The sequence below is a fragment of the Carlito syrichta genome, unplaced genomic scaffold, assembly GCF_000164805.1.
Source record: "Carlito syrichta isolate Samal-C Ts95f unplaced genomic scaffold, Tarsius_syrichta-2.0.1 Scaffold308955, whole genome shotgun sequence".
NCBI classification, from domain to species: Eukaryota; Metazoa; Chordata; class Mammalia; order Primates; family Tarsiidae; genus Carlito; species Carlito syrichta.
The window spans coordinates 156,484-164,250 of record NW_007253051.1 but is presented as its reverse complement, the minus strand read 5'-3'; the positions used below and the strand labels follow the sequence as shown (position 1 = coordinate 164,250).

The following is a 7,767-nucleotide window of genomic DNA, read 5'->3' as shown; positions in this document are numbered from 1 at the left end:
TCCACTCACCTCAGCCTCCCAAAGGCACGGGATTACAGGCTGAGCCACTGAACCCGGCTGAAAAAAGACTATTAACTACTCAAATCTAACAGTTTATGTTCAAGACTAACAGTGAGTTCCAAAAAATAAAATGTCACTGGGCACAGTGGCTTATGCCTGTAATCCCAGCACTCTAGGAGGCGGAGGCAAGAGGACTGCCTGAGTCCAAGGATTCAAGACCAGTCTGGGCAACTTGGTGAGACTTGTCTCCACAGTAAATCAAAAAAAGCTGGGCGTGGTGGTGCACGCCTTCAGTTCCAGTCACTTGGAAAGCTAAGGTGGAAGGATGGCCTGAGCCCAGCAGGTCGAGGTTGCTGTGGCTGTGAGCAGGCCCCTGCACTCCAACCTGGATGACAGAATGAGACTCTGACAGGGAAAAAAAAAAAAAAAAAAAAGCCTGTTAATTCCATCCTAGAGAATACATTTAAAATGAATATCAACAGGAAAGCTGAGCATTAAAATCACCCTAGCAAATAATGATGTGATTTTGGCTATTTGGATTTTTTTATATAGCTTTCCTAACACAGCTTCATACACATTTGTATGTATCTTTACATACTTTCCCCAAGCTCAAGGTTATCCCTGACTCATCTATGTTGCTGACCAAACTGCATTTCGACATAGTGGAGCTTTTATCCTCTGAATGCACACACTCAACATGTTCCATTTTCGTCACAATTGTGTTTCAAAACGGTACTGAAACACCTCAGATTGTTGAAATAAAAATAAACTACAGATACAACGAAAGGAAGCAAGATACAGTCTGCATTACATGCATTCCAGCCAGAATAATGGAGGACAGAGTACATTACGGGGAGCAATTCCACATTTTTATCCCGGTTCCTGCATTTACTACCTGCTTTGTTCATTACATTCATTTCTGCCTGCCCTGATTACCTCTAAAAGGCTTTAATTAATAGTTTAATATCTATGAGTTGGGTATTAATAAGTTTATTATCTATAATCTTACAACCTAGCAAATTATGTATTCCTGCTCCATTACAGTAGCAAAGAAAACTAAAGATCTGACACCAAGTGACTTACCCAAAACCATACAGTTAGAAAGCACTAGAATCAGGATTTCAACATTCCAGCTCTAAATCCTCTGCAGACGCTTTTGTTAAAAGTGACAGAATACCAAAAAAAAAAAAAATGCTATTATAAAAATTTCACCAACTCACTCCCTACTTCAAAAATATTACACAAGAGTATTATTAATTTGAGTTGTAAAGCAAAAAGTATTTTCTGTATTTCTCGTTAGAACTGATTACCTTTTAAGAATTTACAGTCAGAACTCTGAATTTATTCAGTTTTCATAAATTTTAAATTGAGTTTTTTTAAACTTAATTGCACAGTTGAATTTGGGAGGTGTTTTTTTTTGTTTTTTGGTTTTTTTTGAGTTGGAGTCTCACTCTGTCACCCAGACTGGAGTGCGGTAGCCGCTCCCGGCCACCGCAGCCTCAACCTGCTGGGCTCTGGGGATCCTTCCACCTCAACCTTCCGAGTAGCCGGAATTACAGGCATGCGCTACCACACCCGGCTAATTTTTTGATTTATTGTAGAGATGAGGTCTCGCCAAGTTGCCCAGGCGGGTCTCGAACCTGCAGGCTCAGGCAATCCACTCACCTCAGCCTCCCAAAGTGCGAGATTACAGGCTGAGCCACCAAGCCTGGCTAAATTTGGGAGTTTAACCAAACACACAAACACTGGCAACCTGACTTCACTAGGTAATACCCTTTATTAGTAATCATGGAGCCACTCCAGGTGACCACTGTAGCACTCTTATATTCCTAATTGATAAAAATCCTTCTACTTACAACTTGAATTTTGGTGGCCCCAAGCTTTATCATCCCAGCAGTTTTTTACAGCATGAAAATGCTGCATAGTTTACTGCAACCTCTCAATGGCATTCCCTCACTGCAGCACCATCTGACACTGCCAGAGTAGGAGTTCTATTAAGCAAGACAGCACAGAAAGAGTGTTCTCCACAGCAGGCCAGAATGCCTCTGGCATCGTTCTCCTGGCTCTCTACTTACTGTCAGGAGGCTAGCAAGAGGAAAATAGCCAACAATTTTTTAAAACTCTCACTCCTGCAGGGGAAAAAAAACCAAAACCTCTCTGGTCAAGTGTTTATCCAATAAACTAATCATTCCAATTAGTCCCATGGTGGTTACATTACTTTTAAGCACCAATTTGGTACCTTCCATATATGTGCCACATTATTTTTATTGGATTTTTAAACTTAACAAGATTCTAGTCACAAGTCATATCACAAAACACATTTATAATACCTTCAAAAAAGAAATCAGGCAGGGTGCAGTGGCATACTCCTGTAATCCCAGCACTCTGGGAGGCAGAGGCGAGAGGATTGCCTGAGTCCAAGGGTTGGAGACCAGCCGGGGCAACTTGGCAGACCTCATCTCTACAGTAAACCAAAAAAACTTAGCCAGGTGTGGTGGCGCACGCCTGTAGTTCCAGCTACTTGGAAGGCTAAGGTGGAAGGATCTCCTGAGCCCAGCAAGTCAAGGCTGTGGCAGCCCTGAGCATGCCACTGCACTCCATCCTGGGCAACACAGCGGGAGGCTCCAACTCGAAGAAAAGCAAACAAACAAACAAAAACAAAGAAATCAACCTGCCTGTTCCTAGAGGTTCAAATGCCAGTGTAAGAAAAAATGCCCCCTGGTCTTCCACTGATTTGGCTAAAAATATTTTATGGACACTGCCCATCTATTTGAAATACCTTACTTGTCATTAACACTATAAAAATAAATGTGGACCCTTGGTTCCTAAGAAAAAGTATTTGTTCTGTACACTTAGTTTTTTAATCTGAAGTATATAGATAAGTATACAAATACAGTTAACTTTTTAAGAAAAATTCTGTTGACAAAACATGAAATTTGGAAAAATTTTTAAGTCTTTAACTCAGTCCTTGAGATACTAATATATTATTTCTTTTATATTCCAGTGCACAAAGAGCTTATTGTAGGCAAGAACCAGGCACAACAACCTAAAAACTGCACGCACCTAGAACAGGGCACTTTACAGGTGTTTCTGATAAACTCTGACCAGAGTAAGTCATCAGAAGCATTTTTAAGAAACTGCTCTGCTTGGGGGAGGGAAGGAAGCCTAGGAGATAAGGACTACTTATCATCTTTTTAAAACTCTCAAAGCTTACACTCAATTTATACTGCTTGAGCAAACAAGTAAACATAAATTTGCTAATTTAAATTCAAAGATTAACTCCTTGATGGAAATATTAACTGATTAGGCTTCGCTCCAAAATTGGGTCAAAGAACAGGAAAGATGAATAAATTCTAGAGTCCTGCTGTACAACGTTGTGTTTAAAAAAAAAGGAACAGGAAAGAGGGAAAACATACTTTTAGAAACTAAGTTTAGAGGCAAGATTGGAGTGTAAATTAATCCTCCTTTACTTTAGAAAAGGAGCAAAAGACGAAAAACAAATCCAGTCTTGGCTTCCTTGCCTTACCCCTTCGATGAGTTCTTCTGAATATCTGAAACACACTAGCTGAAGTCACAAACGATTATTGAGCATTGTTTTATTTTTATAAGACCCCCAAGACCAGATGTAGTCACTTCCTTTGCAAGTGCCCCGTGGCTAAGGCCATGTGGTTAACATGTGGCAACAAGCACAAGCCTTATCCACTAAAAAAAAAAACCCAAATCCAAATGTGGACGATTATGCCATTATAAAATAGGTTTTCACGTTATGAAAAATTTAAATGGGCGCTGACTAAACTTTGTGTGTCTTTTTTAACTATAACTGTTTAATCCGAGAAATAATGCAGACTACTGCGGCTATGGTTTTGGAGGTTTGACAAATTCGCGTTTGTTTGTTTGTTTTCTGATAACGGAGTTTTTGAAGGGTCCCATGTAGCTTAAATAGGGTTGAATTCAAGAAAAGTGGGCCCCACCAGTCCCTTTTAGAATGGCAATGTAAGACAAGCAACTTAAAGAGTACTTAAATGACGAGAAAGAATCGGGAAGCTATCAAATATGGAGAGTATCAACTCCAAGAGCTCCCCAGCCTTCCAGCCGAGTGTCCCGCCACCTCAAACACAGGCTTCCTCCAGAACCCTTTCCTAAGGCCCCCAGAACCCTTGGCACACAGCCCGCCAGGACCACCACCCCAGCACATGGCCTCCTCAACGACTCACCCCATCCCCCCTTCACCGGCGGCCAGGGGCCTTTTCCCACCACACGGCCTCCTCCCAATGCGTTCCCGCCAAATCAACCCTCAGTCCCTCATCCTGCGACCCTCGAAGCCGCAGGGCCTCAGCCCCAAGGGCGCCCCGGCCTCCTTCGCCCTAAGTCTGCGGCCTGGGGCGCGGCCCTGGGGCTGGGAAAGGCCCCGACGCTCGGCGGCTCAGCTTCCCAGGAGTGAGGAAAGACGGAAGGGACTGCGCTGGGCCGCAAACCGAGGTCCCGGCGGCGTCGGCGGCCCAGCTTCCCGCCTGACGCAGCAGCGGCTCAGGCCAAAGTGCGGCCGCCATCGCCGCCTCACCGCTCCCTACCCACCTCGCCCGCCTCGGCCTAAGGCCCGCACTGCGGCTCCCTCACAGCCGGCCCCCACCTCCAGACCTCACCTTCGGCGTCTAAGCGGGCCCGGAGCGGCGGAGACTCGGACGCAGGCCGGGGAAAGGCGGGTCGCAAGGTAGCGGCTGTTTATCTTCAGGGTCCTTGCCTGCGCCACACGCGGGTCTGCACACGGCCCCACACACGCCGCTGCGCACGGCTCTCCTCCGCCTCGCCCACGCGGCCAATCAGCGCGCGAGGCTCGGCTGTCCAATCAGAGCCGCCCGCTGAGAGGGCCGCCCAGCCGGAACGCGGCGCGGCGCGGCGCGGGGCGGGCCTGTAAGTCTGCGCGCCGCGGCCTTTCCCGTCGTGCCCCGCGCGCGATGTTTCCCGCCGGGTACCCGACCCATGTTCCTCCTCTGGCCTTTCATCGCTGAGTCCCCGCCCCCCGCGTCTGGATGGAAATCTGTCTGTCTGGCCTTGTTTGATCCCTACTGGCAGCTGATGCCGAGGGATGCCAGGGAACCGATCTCAGTGCGGTGACTGCCATTAGCGTTGACCGGAGAAAATTCCTCCCCCTTCTTGGGCTCCCACCAGGCCCTTGGCTTTCAGTGCCAAGCCCAGTTTCCTGATAACACCTAAATTTGGAGAAAAGTCGTGGCTGCCCACTCATGGACGTGGCTACGGTTGTAGGCTGTAAGCCCTGGATTTGACTTGCTTTTGTGTGAGCCTGGGCAGAGCCCGAAAGGCCTTGCTTCTGTAACTGCCAGGACGGATATCTCCTCCCCAAATAAAAATGCTTGGGGAGGTCGAAGGGCCGGCCCTGGGGAGGCCTTGAAGATGAAGGGAATAGTACTTTTTGTCTCACAACACTCTTGATTGCTTTACCACATTTATGAGTGACATCCCCTGGGACTTAAGGGGTAAAAGGGAAGCCCAGGAGAGACATTTGGCTCAGAAATGGACTTCAGTTTGGATTTGGTATTTTCTCCGAAAGAAATTGTACACTGAATATAGTCGCATACTGTCAGGATGAAACCAAAAGGCTTTTTGAGTTGGAGTCTCACTCTGTCGCCCAGGCTGGAATGCAATGGCACGCTCAGGGCCACCGCAGCTTTGACCCGCTGGGCTCAGGTGAACCTTCCGCCTCAGCCTTCCAAGTAGCTGGAGCTGCAGGCAGGCGCCGCCATGCCCGGCTACTTTTTAAAAATTTATTGTAGAGATGAGGTTTCGCCAAGTTGCCCAGGCTGGTCTCGAACCCCTGGACTCAGGCAATTCTCTCGCCTCGGCCTCCCAAAGTGCTGTGATTATAGACGTGAGCCACTGCGCCCAGCCATCATCCAATTTAAATTGTTTAATATAACGTAAAATATTCTAGAAGTATATGTCCCATTTTAGGATGGCTTTTTTTTTTAGTCAGAGTCTCACTGTGTTGCCCAGGCTGGAGTGCAGTGGTAAGCTCACGGCCACCCCAGCATCAATCTGCTGGGCTCAGGTTATCCTTCCGCCTCAGCTTTCCAAGTAGTCGGAACTACAGGTGCGTGCTACCACGCCCAGCTAGTTTTTCATTTCTTTTTTTTATTGTGGAGACAAGGTGTCGCCAAGTTGCCGGGGCTGGTCTCGAACCCGCGGACTCCCAAAGTGCTAGGATTACAGGCTGAGCCATCAAGCCCGGACCAGAACAGCTTTTTTTTTGTTTTGTTTTGAGTTGGAGTCTCGCTCTGTTGCCCAGACTGGAGTGCAGTGGCTGCTCCCGGCTACCACAGCCTCAACCTGCTGGGCTCCGGGGATCCTTCCGCCTCAGCCTTCCAAGTAGCTGGAACTATAGACACACGCTATCACGCCCAGCTAATTTTTTTTTTTTTTTTTTTATTGTAGAGGTGAGGTCTCACCAAGTTGCCCAGGCGGGTTTTGAACCCGTGGGCTCAGGCAATCCACTCACCTCAGCCTCCCGAAGCGATGGGATTACAGGCTGAGCCACCGAGCCCGGCCCAGAACAGCTTTTATTAGAAACATGAAAAAAATGGAAGAGTCACAAATGGCTTGAGCTTCAAAAAGGCCTCAGATTAATACAGCCTCATACTAAACCTAGTATGTTCCTGAAGGTTAGTATCTGCTCTGTGTTGGCTGGCTTATCCTAACAATGGCATTTTTGTTCCTTTAATGACTCATCCTTTGAAGTGCACAGACCTATTAAGATGTTAAAACTGAAATGAGCAGCCCTTGTTTGTAGCATTAGTTCTGTTAGTGGCTTATAGATTTGAGGTATTCTTTTACCCCTTCTTTGTTCTCAGTAGATCCTCCCAATTCTAGTGCTGTGATTTTTGAAATCGTGTTCTTGAGGCATTAAACCTGAGCCTCAGGCATTAAACCTGGTTTCACACTTTGGTAGGCCAAGGCTGGAGGGCTGCTAAGGACCAAAAGTTCAAGACCACTCCAGGGAAATACAGCTAGACCCTATCTCTATCAAAAGCAAACAGCTAAAGACAATGAAAGTGAGTGTGAAATAGAGACACTGGACATAAATTCTTCTATAGGTTTTAAAAGACTTTAGAAAATGGAAACATAATGTGGTCTTTACAGCTTGTCACTGGGAGTAATAAACAACTAATGACTCTTCTCTACCTGGCATGCAGCTTTCTGTAATGACTATTATAAATAGAGCCAGACTGATCATGAAGCATTATGACTGTCTCCAGAGAAGGAGTGCAATGTAATTAAACTGCAGTAGCTTGTATTGTCTGGATATGCACTTTGGTGCACCTATTTTACTAGAGATGTTTGAAAATAAGAAAAGAGCCGGGTTTGGTGGTTCAGCCTGTAATCCCGCGCCTTTGGGAGGCTGAGGTGAGTGGACTGCCTGAGCCCAGCAGGCCAAAGATGTGGTGGTCATGAGCTGCACTCCAGTCTGGGTGACAGAGTGAGACTCCAACTCAAAAAAAAAAAAAAAGAAAAGAAAAGAAAAGAAGAAAGGAAAATGTCAGCTCACCCAAAAGATGAACTGCTGGTGGTATTTGAGGAAAGAGGCTCCTATTACATTCCCCTTCCCTGAAAATGCGTTTTATTCCCCTCCTCTCCTCCAGTGTCCATTCTTGTGCTCACCATTGCAGGGGTTACAAAGGTGACTAGTTAATACACAAACCAGCCGGGCTCGGTGGCTCAGCCTATAATCCCACGCCTTTGGGAGGCTGAGGT

General features: G+C 46.5%; 1 protein-coding gene across 6 annotated transcripts in view; it reads right to left on the bottom strand.

Moving 5' to 3' along the window:
* CNBP (CCHC-type zinc finger nucleic acid binding protein) overlaps window positions 1-4,833 on the bottom strand; it is a 16,812-nt gene extending 11,979 nt beyond the window's left edge. The window contains exon 1 of one of the 6 annotated variants that reach the window (XM_008066481.1): window positions 4,644-4,833. The gene's annotated coding sequence lies outside the window, so the exon portion shown is untranslated. The remainder of the gene's footprint in view (window positions 1-4,643) is intronic. The other 5 variants (XM_021716799.1, XM_008066479.1, XM_021716798.1 and 2 more) reach the window with 5 other exon arrangements.
* Window positions 4,834-7,767: the final 2,934 nt, after the last annotated feature.